General features: G+C 45.0%; 1 long non-coding RNA gene across 1 annotated transcript in view; it reads right to left on the minus strand.

Annotated features, from left to right (window-relative positions):
• The window catches only part of LOC137570471 (uncharacterized), a 32,908-nt gene that overhangs the window by 2,754 nt on the left and 5,917 nt on the right, over positions 1-24,237 (minus strand). The window lies entirely within an intron of this gene.

A 24,237-nucleotide genomic window follows, 5' to 3' on the forward strand; every position in this document is an offset into this window, starting at 1 on the left:
AGTCCTATTGATCTTATTCCATAAGTAGTGTCTGAGTCAAAACCCTGGAACATGCATATAGCTAATCCAGTAAAAGCAGTCAGAGTACCTGATCTACATATGCTTGTTCAGGGTCTATGGATAAAAGTATTAAAAAAATGAAAAAGTATTGCCCCAGAGTTCCAACTACTGACAGTCATAGCACCAGGGAGTCAACCAGCATACACCCGGATAACACAGGGGTGTACAGTCAGAAGCAAAAATTAGAAAAAGCTGAGTCTCCACCTGGATTTTGCAATATTATCTTAATTTATTAGTGGTACTTGTTACATAGCCACAGAAAGCACAAAGTTTCGGCACATAGGCCTTTGTCAAATGCATTTGACAAAGGCCTGTGTGCCGAAACGTTGTGCTTTCTGTGGCTATGTTACCACTAATAAATTACGGTAAGCTAATATTGCAAAATCCAGGCGGAGACCCAGCTTTTTCTACTCTTTGCTTCTAAAAGTATTAGGGACACAGGATCAGGAGGACTTCCAGGCAACTGGTATTGTTTAAAAGTAAATAAATATGGCAGCCTTCATATCCCTCTTTCCTCAGGTTCCCTTTAACCATTTTAGGCATGCTTAAAGTATTAGTGATACAATTAAATTATTAGAATTGCACAAATCCACATGTTGATATAATTTATTTGATTTCTTCCTTTGCTTGACAATTCAGTGGCCAAGACACATAGACAAATATCACAACTAAATGCAAACCTGAAGTGAAAATAAACTGATGAGATCAATATTTGTGTCTGTAGAAAAAATCCTAAAAAGAACTTTCATGGAGCCCCTAATTCTTAGCTTTTTTAAAGAGCTATACATGTGGTTTTGGAGTTTAAACAGCAGCCATGTCAGTATGTTGTTAAAGTTGGTTTATTCACAAACAGGGAAATGACAACTCCTGTTATATAGTGTTTTGCATAGCCACACAGAAATGTTATGGCCTCTGATTAGTTCACAGGAAAGCTGGTATTACAGTCCACCTGGTTGTGACTGCAGAGATATATCACTGATTATTAACCCTTGCAATGAAAAAAACAAAACCAAAAAACAAAAAGGGAACAGAGGCAAGTTTTAAGTAGGATTGGTCCTGTATGTATATGATTATCTCATCATGGGGCATATTCACTATGCAGCGCTAAAATTGCTATAGGCAAGGAGTGCACAACAGTTTTACCAGTGCTGCAGTCAGGGCATGCATTTAATAAAGGTGCCCCTTGAAAAGGGCACAGGAAATAACAGGTAGTAAAATATTGCCAAATGTAATGATATTCTACTTCTTCATTGATATAGTGTGAGAGATAGCGGAAAAGCCGCCGCGTGTGCTACTGAGGAGGCGGCTGATTCCGCGTCCAGCGCGGCGGTTTGCACGCGGAAGCGTGTGTCTAGTGGCAGGGCGGAAAGCCGCCGCATACAACAACAGTCAGGCAGCTGGTTCTGTGTCCAGTCTGGTTTGCACGCGGCAGCGTGTGTCTGGTGTGGCTGGGTCTGTTAGTGCACACAGGCTTAGGAATACACGCATGTGCGCTGAGAGGCAGAATTCTTATACTAGGCAGGGAGAGTCAGCTGACTACGCCAATCAGCTGACTCCTGAGCAGGATACTATTGGTTGAGCAATTAGGGGTGGTGCTGGAGAGCACTACTCCATATATAGTTTCTGCTGGCCAGTTGCAAGTTGTCTGCCGTTGCGATCACTACGTGGAAGCACTCAGACCTCAATCAGATCCTACAGTGTGTTTGAACCAGGTGGACCTGGGAATTAACACTTAGCCAGATTACTTTAACTGTTATTCTGTTTATGCTCAGACTAGTTCCAGGGTGTAGAGACCAAGGACCTCACACTCAGCTTAGGGAACTGTACTATCATTTGTGTTATACTCCAGACTAGTTCCAGGGTGCTCAGACCACGGACCCCGTACCCAGACTAGGGAACTTTATTACCATCTGTGTTATTCTTCAGACTAGTTCCAGGGTACTGAGACCACGGACCTCGCACCCAGACTAGGCATTGTTTGATATCTGTTATGACTTATTGCTTTTCTGACTACTCCTCTGTCTTCTGATTCGGTACCTCGCATATCTGTTATTCTGTTGCCAGACCCTGCTTTGCCTTGGATACCGAATCAGCCTTCTGTCTTTGTACTTATCTGTCAGTGAGTTGCCGACCTGGCGAGCCCGACCTCGAGAGCTATCTCTCCTATTAAGAGATAGTCTCCAGACCGGATAGTGACATCCACCTTCAGGTGTCACTCACTCTCTGGCCTTCCCTGTCTTCAGCCTGACTCCACCCCTTGAGGAGTCTCAGGCTGCTGGAAGGTTCCTGTGCTCTCAGAGCAGTGTCTCTTTACTGCCCATTATCACCTGCTCAGCAGGTGCATTACTCAAAGTACTACTGTTGCACCAAACACTCACATACCAATAGGTGTCCAGAGGTTAGCAATACATCTGTATTATCAGTGATTCTGCAGATCATCAATAATCAGGTATATATCTGCATTCTTGGTGATACTGCAGATCACCAATAATCAGATTCTCTCTGCATGCTGATACCAATCATTACATATAGTAAAATATTTTACTATGACTCAACCTTTTCCAACTCTCACACAGATTCCCCACTAAGGTGGAGCCTTACCTTAACTTCCCCTGGTGGTGCCTAACCTTAACTCCCCCCACCACCTTGGTGGTGCCTGACTTTAATTTCCTCTGGTGGTGTCTAACCTTATCCCCTCATGTGTCCTAATCTTAACCCCCACATAGGGTGCCTAATCTTAAAGTGGATCTGAGGTGAAAAACGAACTATAACAAGTAACTTGTCTATATATCTTATCTAAAGTTTAGATAGTTTGAACAGCAAATCTAGCTGCAAACAGCTTCGACTGTATATGATTATTTCATCCTGTGATACAATGACAGAAGCCATGTTCTGCTTGTCACATTACACAGGCAAGCTGATAGCATCTCCAGCCCTCAGCTCAATCCCCTCTCCTGCTCCCTCCTCCCCTTTGCCTCTGAAATCTATGGTTAGTAATACCTCCTCCTCGTGCGCAGACTGAGCTCCCATAAGCCCTTGCTACATTGCTCTAAGAGTGCCAAGGCACAAAAGGAGCTGTGGGTGAGGCTTGTTTAGTTTATAGGGAATTTGAGTATTAAAACAAAAACAACAGAAAAAGTATTTGGCTTGAAGAATGCCTTATAAACTATATGAAGGGAACACAACTATGCTATGAGTAAAAGTTTATCTTGGATCCAATTTAACTCCCTCAGTGAGTGGCTAACCTTGAGAAATTCCATACTCAGTCTATCCTGCCATGCTTGTACCTTTTTTTAACTCATTCAACTGAGAGGTACATAGCATATGTTGAGAGATAAGTGAAAACCATGTTACTAACCCGCATGCTGCCAGGGTGATAAACAAGTAGCATAGTGAGCAGTACCCAAGTAAGTTTTGCACAGTCCTGTGCACAGCAGTTTTGCTGCTGCATTGAGAATATGTACCATGTCATATGCCAGTCACTTCAGAAATGCCTTAACTGAAAAGAACAAAGAAACTACATGTACACAGGATTTTTTTGCAAGCTTTCGAAACTTTAAGTTTCTTGTTCAGTTATGTTTCAGAACTGGATCAGAGTTAGTCATTAAAGGTATCACCTAAACAACTTTTGTTGTTATGTCTTCGGATACATGTACACACTCATAGCACATCATGGACCTGAAAAAAAACATCTACAATTGTGTAAACAGTTTACTTTGTGTAGTCATCAGATTATAGCTTTCTTCCTTGTAAAATACCTATTAACGAAAATAAAGTATATTAATCCTTTTGATTTACACAAATGATTTCTTTGCGTGTTCTGTTAGGGCAAGATCATGTTACATGCACCATTTGCTGCCCTCGTTACTCTGTGTTCTGATAAATATTGGGAGAAAATACAGTAATTAGCTGCATTTAATTGCCTTGAAAGAGTATTTGTGGATCAATTTTGCGCTTTACTATTGATCAGGCTTCATGAAGGAAATTCAGCAAAGTTTCTTACTCCACTAAGACCAATTAGAAGGCTCATTAGTGCTAAAAATATATGCTTTTCTTGAAAGTAGCACAATTTATTAAAAACTATAGAACTTATGATATCATGGTTCTGTTAAAACAAGAATATGGACTTAGACTCATTAAAGAACGTCTGTGATCCTGCAGGATTCAAAGTGGTAAAACTCGCAGTGCTGGGACTTGATTTTGATTCCCACCATAGGCACGCTCCGTATGAACTTGTTCTTCTCTTTTTATCTTTTTTTGTGGATCTGCTGCCGCCACCTAAAATGAATGCATTTGAACTTAATATTAGTTAAAACAGAGTCATTACAAATATACTTGAGAAAACAAAGAGAAGCCTTCTATTAGCCATCTAGTAGCAGGAGGGAGTAGAGGAACTAGGGATTAGTGTTGGGCGAACATCTAGATGTTCGGGTTCGGGCCGAACAGGCCGAACATGGCCGCGATGTTCGGGTGTTCGAGCCGAACTCCGAACATAATGGAAGTCAATGGGGACCCGAACTTTTGTGCTTTGTAAAGCCTCCTTACATGCTACATACCCCAAATTTACAGGGCATGTGCACCTTGGGAGTGGGTACAAGAGGAAAATTTTTTTTGCAAAAAGAGCTTATAGTTTTTGAGAAAATTGATTGTAAAGTTTCAAAGGAAAAACTGTCTTTTAAATGTGGAAAATGTCATGTTTCTTTGCACAGGTAACATGCTTTTTTTCGCCATGCAGTCATAAATGTAATACAGAGAAGAGGTTCCACGAAAAGGGACCGGTAACGCTAACCCAGCACCAGCAGCAGCACACGTGATGGAACAGGAGGAGGCGCAGGAGGAGAAGGCCACGCTTTGAGACACAACAACCCAGGCCTTGCATGAGGACAAGAAGCATGCGGATAGCATGCTTTGTACCGCCATGCAGTCATAAATGTAATAAAAATAAGTGGTTCAATAAACAGGGACCACGCGGCAACGCTAACCCAGCAGCAGCAGACGTGATGGAACAGGAGGAGGCGCAGGAGGAGAAGGCCACGCTTTGTGAGACACAACAACCCAGGCCTTGCATGAGGACAAGAAGCGTGCGGATAGCATGCTTTGTACCGCCATGCAGTCATAAATGTAATAAAGATAAGTGGTTCAATAAACAGGGACCACGCGGCAACGCTAACCCAGCAGCAGCAGACGTGATGGAACAGGAGGAGGCGCAGGAGGAGAAGGCCACGCTTTGTGAGACACAACAACCCAGGCCTTGCATAAGGACAAAAAGCGTGCGGATAGCATGCTTTGTACCGCCATGCAGTCATAAATGTAATAAAGATAAGTGGTTCAATAAACAGGGACCACGCGGCAACGCTAACCCAGCAGCAGCAGACGTGATGGAACAGGAGGAGGCGCAGGAGGAGAAGGCCACGCTTTGTGAGACACAACAACCCAGGCCTTGCATGAGGACAAAAAGCGTGCGGATAGCATGCTTTGTACCGCCATGCAGTCATAAATGTAATAAAGATAAGTGGTTCAATAAACAGGGACCACGCGGCAACGCTAACCCAGCAGCAGCAGACGTGATGGAACAGGAGGAGGCACAGGAGGAGAAGGCCACGCTTTGTGAGACACAACAACCCAGGCCTTGCATGAGGACAAAAAGCGTGCGGATAGCATGCTTTGTACCGCCATGCAGTCATAAATGTAATAAAGATAAGTGGTTCAATAAACAGGGACCACGCGGCAACGCTAACCCAGCAGCAGCAGACGTGATGGAACAGGAGGAGGCGCAGGAGGAGAAGGCCACGCTTTGTGAGACACAACAACCCAGGCCTTGCATGAGGACAAAAAGCGTGCGGATAGCATGCTTTGTACCGCCATGCAGTCATAAATGTAATAAAAATAAGTGGTTCAATAAACAGGGACCACGCGGCAACGCTAACCCAGCAGCAGCAGACGTGATGGAACAGGAGCAGGCGCAGGAGGAGAAGGCCATGCTTTTTGAGACACAACAACCCAGGCCTTGCATGAGGACAAAAAGCGTGCGGATATAGCAGCAATGCTTTTTGCCGCCATGCAGTCATAAATGTAATACAGATGAGAGGTTCAATAAACAGGGACCGGAAACGCTACACCATCCCAGATGTTCATTGGTCATGTTACTTGGTTGGGGTCCTGGAGTGTTGCGTAGTCATTTCCAATCCAGGATTGATTCATTTTAATTTGAGTCAGACGGTCTGCATTTTCTGTGGAGAGGCGGATACGCCGATCTGTGACGATGCCTCCGGCAGCACTGAAACAGCGTTCCGACATAACGCTGGCTGCCGGGCAAGCCAGCACCTCTATTGCGTACATTGCCAGTTCGTGCCAGGTGTCTAGCTTCATGCCCGGTTTCAGGTCCAGCGGTGCCAGCCACAAATCCGTCTGTTCCTTTATTCCCCTCCAAATTTCCTCCCCTGTGTGCTGCTTATCCCCAAGGCAGATCAGCTTCAGCAACGCTTGCTGACGCATGCCAACAGCTGTGCTGCACTGCTTCCACGATCCTACTGCTGCTGGTGCTGGGTTAGCGTTTCCGGATGAGGTACAGCTTTGAGATGCGTTGGAGGAGAAGGAGTCAGAGAGGTAGGTGCTGCTGTTGTTATCCAGTGGGAGGGACGGCGGTGCAGCTGTTTGCGGCGTGGGCAACACCCGCGCCGTAGCAGGTGAGGAATCGCTGCCAGGCTCCACAAGGTTCACCCAGTGCGCGGTAAGGGAGATGTATAGACCCTGGCCGAACGCACTCGTCCAGGTGTCAGTGGTGAGGTGAACCTTGCAGGCAACGGCATTCTTCAAGCTTCGGGTTATTTTGCTGACCACGTGCTCATGCAACTCAGGCACTGCTGGGAACCACGTAACGTGGGATGGCCACTGACATCATGCCCTTGAAGCTGTTTGTCTCCACCACTCGATATGGCAGCATTTCGCAGGCCAGAAGCTTGGCTATGCTGGCTGGCTGTTACTGCCACGGCCCGGGGGTCATTTGCTGGCAATTTCCTCTTGCGCTCAAACATCTCAGAGACAGACAACTCAACCGTAGGGCTGCACACCGAAGGGCTTTTGGTTGTTGTGTTTGATGAACACTGGGAGACCTCAAGAGCACTAGTCCGGACAGTGTCAGCATCGTCTGATGTTTGTGAATGTTGTGAACCACGCAATGGCTGGGCTACTGCTGCTGCTGAGGCGGGTCTGGTGGTGAGTCTGGTGAACCCAAGGGAGGCAGTGTTGCTGGTGGTACCCTGTCCTGCCGCGTTTGCCCACAGAGTGGGATGTTTGGATAGAATGTGGCGGCTCATGCTGGTGGTGGAGAGGTTGTTAATACTTTTCCCCCTGCTCAGGCGGGTCTTGCACACCTTGCAAATCGCCATGGTAACATCCTCAGTGCAGTCTTCAAAGAAAGCCCAGACTTTGGAGCACCTGCCTTGCTGGCGATTTCTGTTTGCGCCTCTTTTGCCTCTCACTTGAACTTCCATGCTTGCGGTGCCTGAAATTGCGCGCCGCCTACCTTGTGGCACAAGGCGAACTCGTGCAGCAGTGGGTTCCTCAACAGACTCATCTGTGCTGCTGCTACGACGGCGATGTTCTCGTTCACAAACAAAATCTGGGTCTATGTCCACATTGTCCATACCCTCCTCTTCCATCTCCTCAAACTCGTCATATGTCATTGTGGGGGGCCGCCGCCGTGGAGTAGAGCTCCCCAGAACAACCTCTGCGCAGCTCACTCCAACGTCGTCTGGTTATCTGGCAGTTGTGTGCGTGGTGTCGCTGCCGGTTGTGTCAGCTTTGTGCCCACTGGCTCCTTGTAACTGGCTGAGGACTCGGACCTCGTGCGTGATGTGCTGGTGCTGCTTAACCCACTGCTGGACGCTTGAGAGGTCATCCAAGTAATTATCTGGTCCTGTTCTTTTGGATCTGTGAGGGTTGTTGTCCTGGACAACATGGGCGGTATTGAGTGGGTTTTCTTGGGTGCTCCCCTGTGGCCTGTACGTGAACCGTCAGGGGAAACACCTCTTCCCTTGCCCCTCCCTCTTTCACCGGATTTCTTCCTCATTTCACTTATCCTTAAAGTACACGCTGACTGGCAGCAGTACAGTGGCAGTACAGAAATGCTATACAGTGGTGGGTGAGCGGTGTACCACTATTGCCAGCAGCGACACAGAGCACAATGCTATACAGTGGCGGGTGAGCGGTGTACTACTGTTCCCAGCAGACACAGAGTGGAAGTAAACACAATGCTATATAGTGTGGCTGAGCCGTGTACACAGAGTGGCATTAAACACAATGCTATATAGTCTGCTATATAGTCACCCCGAACAGGGTGATGTTCTGCAGAACCCGAACAGTGGCAAACACTGTTCGCCCAACACTACTGGGAACGCAGATTTTAGTACCTAAACACACGATACAACATGTTTTCCAGGGTCGGACTCTGAGGCACATACAGATGGTCCCGATCATCATCCTCATCATACAACTCTTCTCCTGAGTCTGACCCACCCACCACCTCTGCCACCCCAACATCCCCAGACACAGACCCCTCATCGTCCTCAACATTAACTTGGGATGCTGGCCTGAGCCAGACCTCCTCCTCCACATCAGGCCCCATCATCTCCTCAATGGCAGCCCTCATTAATCGCTCTGGCGACGGACCGATGGACACAACGTTCTCCTCCGGGGAGGGCTGCTGCTGACCACTGGCTGCTGGGGTGGATGTTATAGCTTGCGTGGGGCGTTGGCTGTTGCTGTTGTTGGGAGTACTGCTCACAGCGGAGGTCTCTGGGGAACTCATGTTGAGCTCATATAGTGGTTGACGGTGAGTGGAGTATTACTGATCCCAGCAATATACACACTGACTGGCAGAGTACGCAATGCTATATAGTGTGGCTGAGCGGTGTACACAGAGTGGCAGTAAACACAATGCTATATAGTCTGGCTGAGCGAGCGGTGTACTACTGTTCCCAGCAGAATCAGAGTGGCAGTAAACAATGGTATATAGTCTGGCTGAGCAGTGTACACAGAGTGTCAGTAAACAATGGTATATAGTCTGGCTGAGCCGTGTACACAGAGTGTCAGTAAACAATGCAATATAGTCTGGCTGAGCGGTGTACACAGGGTGTCAGTAAACAATAGTATATAGTCTGGCTGAGCGGTGTACACAGAGTGTCAGTAAACAATGGTATATAGTCTGGCTGAGCGGTGTACACAGAGTGTCAGTAAACAATGGTATATAGTCTGGCTAAGCCGTGTACACAGAGTGTCAGTTAACAATGCAATATAGTCTGGCTGAGCGGTGTACACAGGGTGTCAGTAAACAATGGTATATAGTCTGGCTGAGCGGTGTACACAGAGTGTCAGTAAACAATGGTATATAGTCTGGCTGAGCGGTGTACACAGAGTGTCAGTAAACAATGGTATATAGTCTGGCTAAGCCGTGTACACAGAGTGTCAGTAAACAATGCAATATAGTCTGGCTGAGCGGTGTACACAGGGTGTCAGTAAACAATGGTATATAGTCTGGCTGAGCGGTGTACACAGAGTGTCAGTAAACAATGGTATATAGTCTGGCTGAGCGGTGTACACAGAGTGTCAGTAAACAATGGTATATAGTCTGGCTGAGCGGTGTACACAGAGTGTCAGTAAACAACGGTATATAGTCTGGCTGAGCGGTGTACACAGAGTGGCAGTAAACACAATGCTATATATAGCGTGGCTGAGCGAGGTGCACAGTGGCAGTACACACAATGCTATATAGTCAGGCTAAGACGTGTACACAGAGTGTCAGAAAACACAATGCTATATATAGCGTGGCTGAGCGAGGTGCACAGTGGCAGTACACACAATGCTATATAGTCAGGCTAAGCCATGTACACAGAGTGTCAGAAAACACAATGCTATATATAGCGTGGCTGAGCGAGGTGCACAGTGGCAGTACACACAATGCTATATAGCCAGGCTAAGCCGTGTACACAGAGTGTCAGAAAACACAATGCTATATATAGCGTGGCTGAGCGAGGTGCACAGTGGCAGTACACACAATGCTATATTAGTCAGGCTAAGCCGTGTACACAGAGTGTCAGAAAACACAATGCTATATATAGCGTGGCTGAGCGAGGTGCACAGTGGCAGTACACACAATGCTATATTAGTCAGGCTAAGCCGTGTACACAGAGTGTCAGAAAACACAATGCTATATATAGCGTGGCTGAGCGAGGTGCACAGTGGCAGTACACACAATGCTATATTAGTCAGGCTAAGCCGTGTACACAGAGTGTCAGAAAACACAATGCTATATATAGCGTGGCTGAGCGAGGTACACAGTGGCAGTAAACAATGCTATATATAGTGTGGCTGAGCGAGCGGTGTACTACTGTTCCCAGCAGCGACACACAATGAATGACACGCTAGGGACCCTGGCTAGCGTGGCTGGAGAGCGAACTACCCTGCCTGCCTACCCAAAGCTAAACCCACAGAGAAATGGCGGAGATATGACGTGGTTCGGGTATTTATTTACCCGAACCACGTGACCGTTCGGCCAATCAGAGCGCGTTCGGGCCCGAACCACGTGACCCGTTCGGCCAATCACAGCGCTAGCCGAACGTTCGGGGAACGTTCGGCCATGCGCTCTTAGTTCGGCCATGTGGCCGAACGGTTTGGCCGAGCACCGTCAGGTGTTCGGCCGAACTCGAACATCACCCGAACAGGGTGATGTTCTGCAGAACCCGACAGTGGCGAACACTGTTCGCCCAACACTACTAGGGATGTTCATTCGTATTCCTTCCGCTCGGAAATTGGCATTTCCGACCGGAACTCGGAAATTGAAAAATGGAAATTGGATTTCTACAAAAATACTGCATTACCGCAACTCAGTCATTTTAGCCTCGTCATATAGCACTCTGAAGCATTGGACCAATCAGATAATACAGAGAAAAATTCAGAAGTATTTGGCCAATTGGAAAATGCAAGAAATTACTAAAAAAAGACTCCTTGGAAATCAGAAAATGGAAATCGAATTTCTGCAAAGATATTGCATTAACACAACTTGGTAATTTTAGTTCAATCACAGAACTCAGACGAATTGGACCAATCAATGAAAGCAGAGTCAACTCAGAAGTATTTGATCAATCAGAGAATGCAAAAAAATGTCATTGGCGGAAATCGAAATTTCTGCTGAATCGGAAATCGCCATTTATGACCTTCCCTAGTAGAGACGCTGAATGTAAATAAATAATGCCATAGCTTTAGTGAGTAATGGCTCCCAAGTGTCTGCAGGTACAATAACAATAAAAAGTGAGCATGGAGGAGGGAGGGAATCAAAGCCTTTGGTAGGAGATAAAGCCTTTAAAGTCTCAGACAAGTTTACCAGACAAGTATAGTAAACCCTTGGATTGAGAGTAAGTTGGTTTGAGAATGTACCAGCAGAAAAAAAAATTGTTAAATTGTAACTTGATATACAAGCAAAAAAACATGTATATGTCTCACATCATCACAACTTGGTTCTTCTCCCTTTGAGGCTGCAGGAACTGCAGTACTAAACCGTACTTAATCTGAGTGTAGGGACTGCACAAAGTCACATGACTGTGACATTTTCAAGAGTAGGCAAAAGTAATAGTCATTGGATAAGTTCCTTGTTATTATTATTTATTGGATTTACTGTATATAGCGCCAACATATTATGCAGCGCTGTACAATACAAAGGATTGCAGACTATGATAACAGGGGTGACCGACAGCACAATACAGGTAATAGGCAATAGATACAGGTAATACAAACAATACAGGTAATAAAAAAAATAAGATACACAACACCATACAGGTAGTAAGTAATACAATGCCAGATCATACACTGGAGAGGTAGTGCTAATAATACAAGTTCACATACAGTATTGTTGGTAGGGTGTACAATCAAGTATGATACACAAGGGGAGAGGGCCCTGCAAAAGGCTTACTAGAGGGAGGGGTGGTGATAAAAAAAAGGAGGGGGTGCATCAAGAAGTTCTCAGCAGCGAGAGTTAGTGCAGCATCGAGGTGATGTAGGCGAGGTGATGTAGATTTTTTGAAGGTGTTTAAGGAGGGGGCAAGCCTGATGGGCAGTGAAAGAGAGTTCCACAGGATGGAGGCAGCTCTAGTGAAGTCCTGTAGTCAAGCATGGTAGTGCGAGATGCGTGGGGTGGTTAGGAGGAGGTTGTTGAAGGAGCGAAGTGTGCGGCCAGGTGTGTATCTGCTGACCAGGTCAGAGATGTAGGTCAGGCAAGACTTGTGCATAGATTTGTTTACCAAATATTGGATCTTGAAGCCTATTCTGAAGCGAATTAAATCCACACAAAAAAAGGTTGGGCTGAGCCACCAGATGGCAAGGATGCTAATCATTATAGTGAATACCTTGTTTACATTTTTACTTTATACAGAACAGGACTTTGTATCGAATATTCTTCTATAACTGTTTTTAGATTGCAAAGCAAATCACGTGAGTTTCCATTATCCTTACAGGGAAATTTGCTTTGATATACAAGTGCTTTGTATTACAAGCATGTTTCAGAAACAAATTATGCTCGCTAACCAAGGTTCCACTGTACTCGACTTTTATGTTGCGTGTAAACTTTTGTCATTATATCCTGAAGGCTTCTTATCTAGTGATGTGTTTAATCACGGATGATATTCACCTCCCATAAATACAAATAACCTTTACAAAAATGTCTATGATTTAGCAAATTTTAAACAGCAGACCTAGCCTTTTAAGTTTGGGTTTCACTTCTTCTTTTATTTCACAAGTTTTTTTTCACTTCTGGTTTGCTTTAAGCTCTTTAACATATATTTACATACACTGTATTTTTAACAGTGACATGCATAGTAAAATAAAATCTTCATGCTATAGGAGGCAGTAGAGGAGAGAATGACACTAGATAGCAGCTGGCAGTGCGGCCGCAGTCCACCAGTACTCATGTACTGTGCACACCAGAAGGGACATCCAAATATGTAAAGATGTTATAGATATCTACATAGGTCTTAATTCCCCTGAAGATTAGAGATGTCGCGAACATAGAATTTTCCATTCGTAAACGGCGAACGCGAACTTCCGCAAATGTTTGTGAACAGGAGAATCTGGCTAACCATAGACTTCAATGGGCAGGAATTTTCAAACCTGCAAAGATTGTTTCTGGCCACACAAGTGATGGAAAAGTTATTTCAAGGGGTCTAACACCTGGACTGTGGCATGCCAGAGTGGGATCCAAGCCAAAAGTCCCACCAAAAATTACAGAGTTGACGCAAAGTCAGGTTTTAATCCCTAAAGGGCAGATATCACATTATGCACAGCTCTGGGTGTCAGTGGGCTGTGGAGTGTCTCACACAGAGAAATGCATTAGTACTATCAGAATACAGTGAAATAATAATGCACTAAAGCTGTACTGTGCGTGCAACTTAATGTAGCTACCGCAGTAGTGTGAACACAGCTCTGGGTGTGAGTGTCACATACAAACAAAAAAAAAAAATGTGCTAGCTCTCAAAAGGGCTGTTTGGGATGCTTTCACAGCAAGTGAAGAACAAGAACACAGCCCTAGCTAATGCTTTCCCTACCTATCTACAGCAAGTCTGACCCTGCTTTCACTAACAGTCTGCAGCCAGCAGAGAATTAATCCAATATGGCCACCGCTACTGCTTTTTGATAGGGGGTGGGGGTCCAGGAAGGGGTGCTAGCTGATTGGTTGCCATGTGCCTGCTGTGAGGTAAGGGGTCAAAGTTTAGCTCAGTGATAATGTACAGGGGCAAATCGAATACACCAAATGTTCGCTGTCCCCCGCAAATGCGAACAGCCGTTGTTCGCAGAATACTGCTTGCCGCCGAACTGTTCGGGCCATCTCTATAGAAGATGTCCAGCATTTCCCTCTAATGTTAAAAATGTAAAATATTTCTGGTTAAATAATAGAACATCAATTTTATTTTTTTTGCCATGAAATCATTTTTATAGGAAATGCTAAAACATTCCTCATCTATACACTCATTTTTATATTTTTGAAGCACTAATAGCATTCTTTGCTGGTGAATTCACAGCTCACAAAAGTATGATTTTCCTAAGGTTGGAGAGCAGTAAAAAACGATGGGAAGCTTAAGTGATCCAAGAAACTTTTACCAGACTTTTTTTAAGTAATTGTCTGCTATTAGCAGCAAGATAGTCTGAGCTAGTGTTGGCCGAACATCTAGATGTTCGGGTTCGGGCCGAACAGGCCGAACATGGCCGCGATGTTCGGGTGTTCGACCCGAACTCCGAACATAATGGAAGTCAATGGGGACCCGAACTTTTGTGCTTTGTAAAGCCTCCTTACATGCTACATACCCCAAATTTACAGGGTATGTGCACCTTGGGAGTGGGTACAAGAGGAAAAAAATTTAGCAAAAAGAGCTTATAGTTTTTGAGAAAATCGATTTTAAAGTTTCAAAGGGAAAACTGTCTTTTAAATGCGGGAAATGTCTGTTTTCTTTGCACAGGTAACATGCTTTTTGTCGGCATGCAGTCATAAATGTAATACATATAAGAGGTTCCAGGAAAAGGGACCGGTAACGCTAACCCAGCAGCAGCACACGTGATGGAACAGGAGGAGGGTGGCGCAGGAGGAGAAGGCCACGCTTTGAGACACAACAACCCAGGCCTTGCATGAGGACAAGAAGCGTGCGGATAGCAATTTGCATTTTGTCGCCATGCAGTCATAAATGTAATACAGATGAGAGGTTCAATAAACAGGGACCGGAAACGCTAACCCATCACAGATGTTCATTGTTCATGTTACTTGGTTGGGGTCCGGGAGTGTTGCGTAGTCGTTTCCAATCCAGGATTGATTCATTTTAATTTGAGTCAGACGGTCTGCATTTTCTGTGGAGAGGCGGATACGCCGCCGATCTGTGACGATGCCTCCGGCAGCACTGAAACAGCGTTCCGACATAACGCTGGCTGCCGGGCAAGCCAGCACCTCTATTGCGTACATTGCCAGTTTGTGCCAGGTGTCTAGCTTCAATACCCAATAGTTGAAGGGTGCAGATGGATTGTTCAACACAGCTACGCCATCTGACATGTAGTCCTTGACCATCTTCTCCAGGCGATCGGTGTTGGAGGTGGATCTGCACGCTTGCTGTTCTGTGTGCTGCTGCATGGGTGTCAGAAAATTTTTCCACTCCAAGGACACTGCCGATACCATTCCCTTTTGGGCACTAGCTGCGGCTTGTGTTGTTTGCTGCCCTCCTGGTCGTCCTGGGTTTGCGGAAGTCAGTCTGTCGGCGTACAACTGGCTAGAGGAGGGGGAGGATGTCAATCTCCTCTCTAAAGTCTCCACAAGGGCCTGCTGGCATTCTTCCATTTTGACCTGTCTGGCTCTTTCTTCAAGCAGTTTTGGAACATTGTGTTTGTACCGTGGATCCAGAAGGGTATAAACCCAGTAATTGGTGTTGTCCAGAATGCGCACAATGCGTGGGTCGCGTTCAATGCAGTCCTAGGCCGAAGAGGTCATAGCCTAGGGTCACAAAACCTGTTTATTTGGGCAATTTCAATGGTGGCGAGTCTGACGTACATAAATCGCAGCAATGGCCGTTAGCAACGTCTGAATCTCACGAAATGTCTCATGCAGGTAGAAGACATATTGTTAGACTTGGGCTCCAAAGATGGGTTCCCTACATCTCTGCAAACCAGAGTTACAGGGCTCCAAATTTGGTAAAATCCCCCATAGGCTTTCATTGGGCCTCCTATTTACAGTTCCAAAATCTCACATCTTTTCAAAGGGCAATTACTCAGCAGTGGCAAATTTTCTAGCATTGTAGGGACCCTTAGGGGGAACATGACTGGTGAGTTTCAGGCCCCTAGGCCGAAGAGGTCATAGCCTAGGGTCACAAAAACCTGTTTATTTGGGCTATTTCAATGGTAGTGATGGTGACGTACATAAATCGCAGCAATGGCCGTTAGCAAAGTCTGAATCTCACGAAATGTCTCATGCAGGTAGAAGACATATTGTTAGACTTGGATTCCAAAGACGGGGTCCCTACATCTCTGCAAACCAGAGTTACAGGGGTCCAAAATTGGTAAAATCCCCCATAGGATTTCATTGGCTCCCTATTTCACTTTCCAAAATCTCACATCTTTTCAAAGGGCAATGGCTCAGCAGTACCAAATTTTCTAGCATTGTAGGGACCCTTAGGGGGAACATGACTGGTGAGTTTCGGGCCCCTAGGCCGAAGAGGTCATAGCCTAGGGTCACAAAAACCTGTTTATTTGGGCTATTTCAATGGTAGTGATGGTGACGTACATAAATCGCAGCAATGGCCGTTAGCAAAGTCTGAATCTCACGAAATGTCTCATGCAGGTAGAAGACATATTGTTAGACTTGGATTCCAAAGATGGGGTCCCTACATCTCTGCAAACCAGAGTTACAGGGGTCCAAAATTGGTAAAATCCCCCATAGGATTTCATTGCCTCCCTATTTCACTTTCCAAAATCTCACATCTTTTCAAAGGGCAATGGCTCAGCAGTACCAAATTTTCTAGCATTGTAGGGACCCTTAGGGGGATCATGACTGGTGAGTTTTGCCACTGCTGAGCCATTGCCCTTTGAAATGGTGTGAGATTTTGGAACGGTAAATCGGAGGCCCAATGAAAGCCTATGGGGGATTTTACCAATTTTGGACCCCTGTAACTCTGGTTTGCAGAGATGTAGGGACCCCATCTTTGGAATCCAAGTCTAACAATATGTCTTCTGCCTGCATGAGACATTTCGTGAGATTCAGACGTTGCTAACGGCCATGGCTGAGATTTATGTACGCCACCATCACTACCATTGAAATAGCCCAAATAAACAGGTTTTTGTGACCCTAGGCTATGACCTCTTCGGCCTAGGGGCCCGAAACTCACCAGTCATGTTCCCCCTAAGGGTCCCTACAATGCTAGAAAATTTGCCACTGCTGAGTAATTGCCCTTTGAAAAGATGTGAGATTTTGGAACTGTAAATAGGAGGCCCAATGAAAGCCTATGGGGGATTTTACCAAATTTGGAGCCCTGTAACTCTGGTTTGCAGAGATTTAGGGAACCCATCTTTGGAGCCCAAGTCTAACAATATGTCTTCTACCTGCATGAGACATTTCGTGAGATTCAGACGTTGCTAACCACCATTGCTGCGATTTATGTACGTCAGACTCGCCACCATTGAAATTGCCCAAATAAACAGGTTTTTTGACCCTAGGCTATGACCTCTTCGGCCTAGGACTGCATTGAACGCGACCCACGCATTGTGCGCATTCTGGACAACACCAATTACTGGGTTTATACCCTTCTGGATCCACGGTACAAACACAATGTTCTAAAACTGCTTGAAGAAAGAGCCAGACAGGTCAAAATGGAAGAATACCAGCAGGCCCTTGTGGAGACTTTAGAGAGGAGATTGACATCCTCCCCCTCCTCTAGCCAGTTGTACGCCGACAGACTGACTTCCGCAAACCCAGGACGACCAGGAGGGCAGCAAACAACACAAGCCGCAGCTAGTGCCCAAAAGGGAATGGTATCGGCAGTGTCCTTGGAGTGGGAAAATTTTCTGACACCCATGCAGCAGCACACAGAACAGCAAGCGTGCAGATCCACCTCCAACACCGATCGCCTGGAAAAGATGGTCAAGGACTACATGTCAGATGGCGTAGCTGTGTTGAACAATCCATCTGCACCCTTCAACTATTGGGTATCGAAGCTAGACACCTGGCACAAACTGGCAATGTACGCAATAGAGGTGCTGGCTTGCCCGGCAGCCAGCGTTATGTCGGAACGCTGTTTCAGTGCTGCCGGAGGCATCGTCACAGATCGGCGGCGTATCCGCCTCTCCACAGAAAATGCAGACCGTCTGACTCAAATTAAAATGAATCAATCCTGGATTGGAAACGACTACGCAACACTCCCGGACCCCAACCAAGTAACATGAACAATGAACATCTGTGATGGGTTAGCGTTTCCGGTCCCTGTTTATTGAACCTCTCATCTGTATTACATTTATGACTGCATGGCGACAAAATGCAAATTGCTATCCGCACGCTTCTTGTCCTCATGCAAGGCCTGGGTTGTTGTGTCTCAAAGCGTGGCCTTCTCCTCCTGCGCCACCCTCCTCCTGTTCCATCACGTGTGCTGCTGCTGGGTTAGCGTTACCGATCCCTTTTCCTGGAACCTCTTATATGTATTACATTTATGACTGCATGCCGACAAAAAGCATGTTACCTGTGCAAAGAAAACAGACATTTCCCGCATTTAAAAGACAGTTTTCCCTTTGAAACTTTAAAATCGATTTTCTCAAAAACTATAAGCTCTTTTTGCTAAATTTTTTTTCCTCTTGTACCCACTCCCAAGGTGCACATACCCTGTAAATTTGGGGTATGTAGCATATAAGGAGGCTTTACAAAGCACGAAAGTTCGGGTCCCCATTGACTTCCATTATGTTCGGAGTTCGGCCATGTTCGGCCCGAACCCGAACATCTAGATGTTCGCCCAACACTACACGTGACCCGTTCGGCCAATCACAGCGCTAGCCGAACGTTCGGGTAACGTTCGGCCATGCGCTCTTAGTTCGGCCATATGGCCGAACAGTTTGGCCGAACACCATCAGGTGTTCGGCCGAACCCGAACATCACCCGAACAGGGTGATGTTCTGCAGAACCCGAACAGTGGCGAACACTGTTCGCCCAACACTAGTCTGAGCCTGGCTGCTATGGCTGTAGCGACACCCATAAATATATCCAAGCAAAGACCAAAAAAATGAACAAAACCATTATTTTATTATTGATTACTAAGAATATCTTTGAAGAAGCCAAGTTCCTAGTCGTGTTTATGGGTTAAGGTGAAATGGACCTTTATTTGGTAATGTGAAAAAATCGAGAACGAGGAGCTAAATGGTAAAATGTTTTCACTATCATACAAGTCATACTGTGGGTGACTTCCTAGTAAAGACAGCCTTGCCAATTGCAAACACAACATTAGGCCATGCACATACCTGGAGCTTAACAATGATTGCCATATCGTATTGCTGAACCTAAGTTTTTAATTTAGGCGAGGGAAGTGTCGCCTTACTTATCCTATTAATTGTTCTTTTCATGCCTCCAGGAAACGATGCTTCCCGGCAGACATGAGCGTTAGCTTAGACCTTCAAAGAGCAGGTCTAAACCAGCTAATGCATGTTGTCGCCGCTGCATCTGTGGGTCTCTTTTAATAAGGAGACCCCCCAGAGCTCCTTGTTTGGCCGCTGCACATCACCAAAGCCCCCCACGTAGCTGCGCAGGGCACCCCCGGTAATGTACATACCACCGCTAATCACCTGCCGCCTCTCGCTGCAAGTCTTCCGATGGTAATGTAATATCAGTGTATGTGTCAAACTAATTACTGTCTTTTAGAGCTTCGGCAAAGCATCTTTAAAGCTCCTGCCGAAGGCCCCCCATTGGTCCTCTGTCTGAGCCAATGAAATGGTCCAGCCTGGTGCATACCGTTCACTGTGTACTCTCCTTTTTTATTGCATGAAGAAGCGGGATTATACCTGTGAAATGTGTTGCAACACTTTGTGGAGTATCTAATATATGTATGTCATTTTGAAACTGACAGTTTCCACCGCTGCCTTCCAAGCAATTTTTTAACAATTTTAGTTAATTTTACTCTTTTGGCTCCTCTGTTTACTATATAGAAGTACTCTCTACTGTCTCTTCTCAAAGAGATGTAAATTATGGCATATCCTCTTTCTCTTCCTTTAAATCTCAAGCAGCCCTTAAACCAAACTGAAGCAAATGTATTCAACCACTAAAGGTGGTCTAACACTTATTGATTTGTCCCATTGATATTCAGCCAATTCAATCACTCTAATCAAATCTGCTAGAAAGTTTGTTGGCTGGCTCTATTGATCGTCCGATCATTTTTTGGCTGAAATTAACCAAATCAGTCAATCGCTCTGGATAGAAGATATCGATAAATTGGCGGTGGGCCAGGAGGAGTGGCATAATGATTGCACATAGCGTTGCACTGTATCAAACAGTGCAATACTTGCGGTTAGATTTTTTTAAATAGATATTATGCTGAAATCTATTAAAAATCTATGCCTGTGGCTGTAATAGATCACTTTCAGATCAAATTTGATCTGACAAAGATACATCTGATGGTTGAATCTGGCAGCCATTTATAAATGTATGTCCTCCTTAAAGGATACCAGAACTGAAAAGATGATGAAAAATGGGGGAACAGGCATGTACTGTGCGCTGTCGTGATGCCCACCACTCCCCCTGTTCTCCTCCGTTCCCCTCCTGTGCCAGCTAAATGCCCCCTAAATGAGTCAAGCATCAGTGCACAGGCTCTGGTCTAGCTGCGCGTGTCCTACAGTGCGTGACCGACTGACCGCACCCGGGAGCACTCTGCACATGCATATAACATCACGATTAAGTCATGTGCATAGCGCTCTTGGCCACGCACTGTAGGATGTGTGCAGCCGGGTCAGCACTTGCGCACTGATGCTTGATTCCGGCGACGCGGAAGAGGTTGCTGGGGGGGGGCATTTAGCTGACAAAGGAAGGGAATTAAATCATCTTTTCTGGTATCCTTTAAAGGAGTACTGTCGGGGGATAGGGGGAAAAAGAGTTGAACTTACCCGGGGCTTCTAATGGTCCCCCGCAGACGTCCTGTGCCCCCGCAGCCACTCACTAATGCTTCCAGAAGTGGACCCTCCTCCATTGACTTTAAAGTCAGAAAACCATTGCGCCTGCGCGGACGTGTCCTCACTCCCGCTGATGTCACCAAAAGCATACTGCGCAGGTGCAGACCGTATTGGGCCTGCGCAATACAATCCTGGTGACATCTGCGGGAGCGAGGGCACGGCCCTGCAGGCGCAGTGGTTTTCCAACTTTAAAGTTGCAAATTCTGGACGTGAACCGGAGGAGGGAGCCAAAACATCAGTGAGTGGCTGCGCGGGCACAGGACGTCTGCGGGGGACCATTAGAAGCCCCAGGTAAGTTTAACTCTTTTTCCTCCTACCCCCTACAGTACTCCTTTAAGTAACCACTATATTAGACTCAAAGCCTATGGTCCCTACACCTCCTCCATAATCTACATTTAAGAATGCATCTCACTTCCTTGTCATGTAAACTATTTTAGATTTATACCAAGAAACCGCTGAACAAATTTCTCTTCCCCTCTATCACCCTTAGCAAATCTATTTAACATAAGAGTATAAATAGTGTGCTAGAAATAGGATGAGCCCAGTAAGTGATGGGCAGATGTCTGCAGCACTTTCTCATATCTGATGTCATTTGTGCGGCCAGTGGAACAGGCCATCCCGGAGTCATCCATGCATTCACTACAGAACAATATTCATTCTTATCCAAAACATTCAGCTGAATTCATTTTACACAGTATAGCAAAACAAAGGTGTATTTATATCTTCAGCGCTGTTAGAGGAAGGTGACTCACATCAGTATGAAAGACAATATATTGGCAACCAGATAATTTATAAATGTCAATCATTCATCATGTCATGGAACTTTCTGAGGAGTATAAGAGATAAAAACAACTTGACAAATAGTGACATCATTAGATCAAAGATATTACAGACAGCAGCACTTTAGAAAATAAATTTAAATGTACATTTTCATTGGCCTACAAATGTATTTAAAGTGAACCTTAGGTGAAAATAAACTTTTGAGATATATAATTATATTAATCCTCCTACTACGAAAAATGACTTTTTTAAATATCCCATGATTTTCTTTTATATTTAAACATTTACAAAGTAGGTTCAATGTTTTATGGTCTCTGATCAGTGGCAGCCTATTATGTGTCCCAGAGTTAGAAAAAGGTCAATAGTTCATGCATTTTATCTCTCCTTGCTCTCAGAAGCTGTATTCTGCCAGGAAAACTTGTATGGCTGTAATTTGCTTATCAGTGATGTTTACTATATTCCCGACAAAGTTCTGACAAGACAGAAGCTGTCACTTCCATGCCTAGAAATGAACTCTTTCAGGCAGCAAACTAAAGCAAGTAAAACAGCCTAGTTATTCATATGTTTTATAGTGTACATACACATGTTTATCTCATCATGTCACATATCAACTTGGGGTACACTTTACAAATGCTGAAGGTATTTTAAACGGTGCTTACGTAACTATATTATATACATATTTATTGTATACTTAGCTTTCAACATAACTTGCATACCAGTTTCAATTTCAAATCATTTTCACAGCTGAAATATCTATAGAGGTTTCTGAAAGTAATAAGCTGTAAAGAGCAGAAACCAGTGACTTATGTGTAATCTATGCATATTGGAACTCGGTAGATTAATCCTACACAGTTTACAAATAGGGTTAAGTTATACTCCCTATTTAAACGGTGGTGTTACCTATTATCTAGCAATTTAATACATTTGTGAGAAAATGCATATATCACTCAAGAGCAGGGCTTAACATTTCTGTGATTACAGCACAGCAGGATGCACTGACCTAGATTTGTAGTATAGACCAAATATCATGTCTGTATAACAATGCATGCAGGAGTTCAAACCTCCGTTCATTGTTCCTCCTTAACCTCCACCATCCTCTCGATTGGGGTCCCCCAAGGCTCTGTGCTTGGCCCTTTGATGTTTTCATTTTACATCACCTACATCAACAAACGCATCTCCCTCCTGAGCTTCACCATGGACCTCTCTACCACCACCATATAGAAGGCATCCTCTTTGGATGTTAACCAGGTTCCTGAGGATAAGCCTGAATAAAAAAGTACTCTTATTTTCCCACCACATGGAATCCCCCCATGGTCATCTATGTCACTGTCAAAGGTGCAATCATCCACCTGAAAGCACAGGCTTGCTGCCTGGGTGTCACTGTGGACCTTGCCCTCTCTTTCAACCCCACATCCAAACCATTACTAAGGCCTGCAATTTCTATTTACCCAACATCCTACCGGACCCAGGACCCTGTCAAATTTTTCATCCATGCCTTCATCACCTCCCACCTGCACTACTGCAACACCCTCCTGTCAGGCCTGCTTATTGGTTATTGCCTGTATTATGTTGTCCATACCCCAATTATCATTGTCTGTAACCTTATGTATTGCCAAACACTGCAGAATATGTTGGTGCCATAGAAATCCAATAAATAATAATAATAATGATGTGGGAGGTTATGATTGGAAGAAACACGCTTGGAGAGTTACATTTAGTATGTTTACTCTGTTCCTCTGCCTGCACTTTTGGGCAATTCCCCATCAATTTCTCCAGGTATTGGTTGGGAACTCAGTTGATGCTGCTCCTGATGGTACCTTGGAGGCTGGCTGTGTGTCTGGTTATAGAATGGTTCTTATTACTGGTGTCACTGTATTGGGTAGAAGAATGCTCATGTTTAAGGATGCTTTGGGATTTGATTTTTTTGTTGCCAAATGAGTCTTGATTAGTGATCTCACATCATAATTTGCAATTACAACACAAAATCGTAAATCGTAATTTTCAGAAAATATGTAATTCATTTTGTCATCATTCACAATGTCATGTTGTAATTTTGTGTTCAATCATAATTTTGTGGCTTCATTTATTCTGGAAGAAGTATTACTACAGAGTTGTGGCCCTATGGGGTGCGGGGGGCTCTGGAAGAGAGGGGTGGCAAAGCCTCCCTTAGGCAAGGGGCTCTTCCCCACTTCTGGTGCCCAGTAGCAGGTCAGGGGGTATAGGCTGGTGGCAGGTTTGTGATGTGTGCAGTGGGTGCATGGAGCTCTTCAATCAAGAAGGAGATATTGGTGTGAGCCATTTCCAAGAACATTGGCATGGGATTGTTAACTAAAGTATACAATGAAAGCAGGTGACTTGCTTTGATGAATTACATATTTGCCCTCAAAATTACACACATCCTGATCAACCATCTGTGGGATGTATTACAATAGTTACTCCAATTTAGGGATGCCCCCACCTTAAAACTTAGAGGACTTCAGCCCCATTTTATGTTTATACTGCATCTTTCCTGATAGCTAAGACCTTTATTCACAAAGAGAGTCTTTACAGTCAATTACTTGCTAAAAGTACACATCTTGCTATCCAACAGGCTTCTGCCTTAGTTTGCCTTTGCTTAAAAAAGACCCTGTCTCTTTGATTGATCACAGGTCAGAATAAGACAGAAGGTAGAATTTAAACTGC

The sequence above is a fragment of the Hyperolius riggenbachi genome, chromosome 4, assembly GCF_040937935.1.
Source record: "Hyperolius riggenbachi isolate aHypRig1 chromosome 4, aHypRig1.pri, whole genome shotgun sequence".
Taxonomy (NCBI): domain Eukaryota; kingdom Metazoa; phylum Chordata; class Amphibia; order Anura; family Hyperoliidae; genus Hyperolius; species Hyperolius riggenbachi.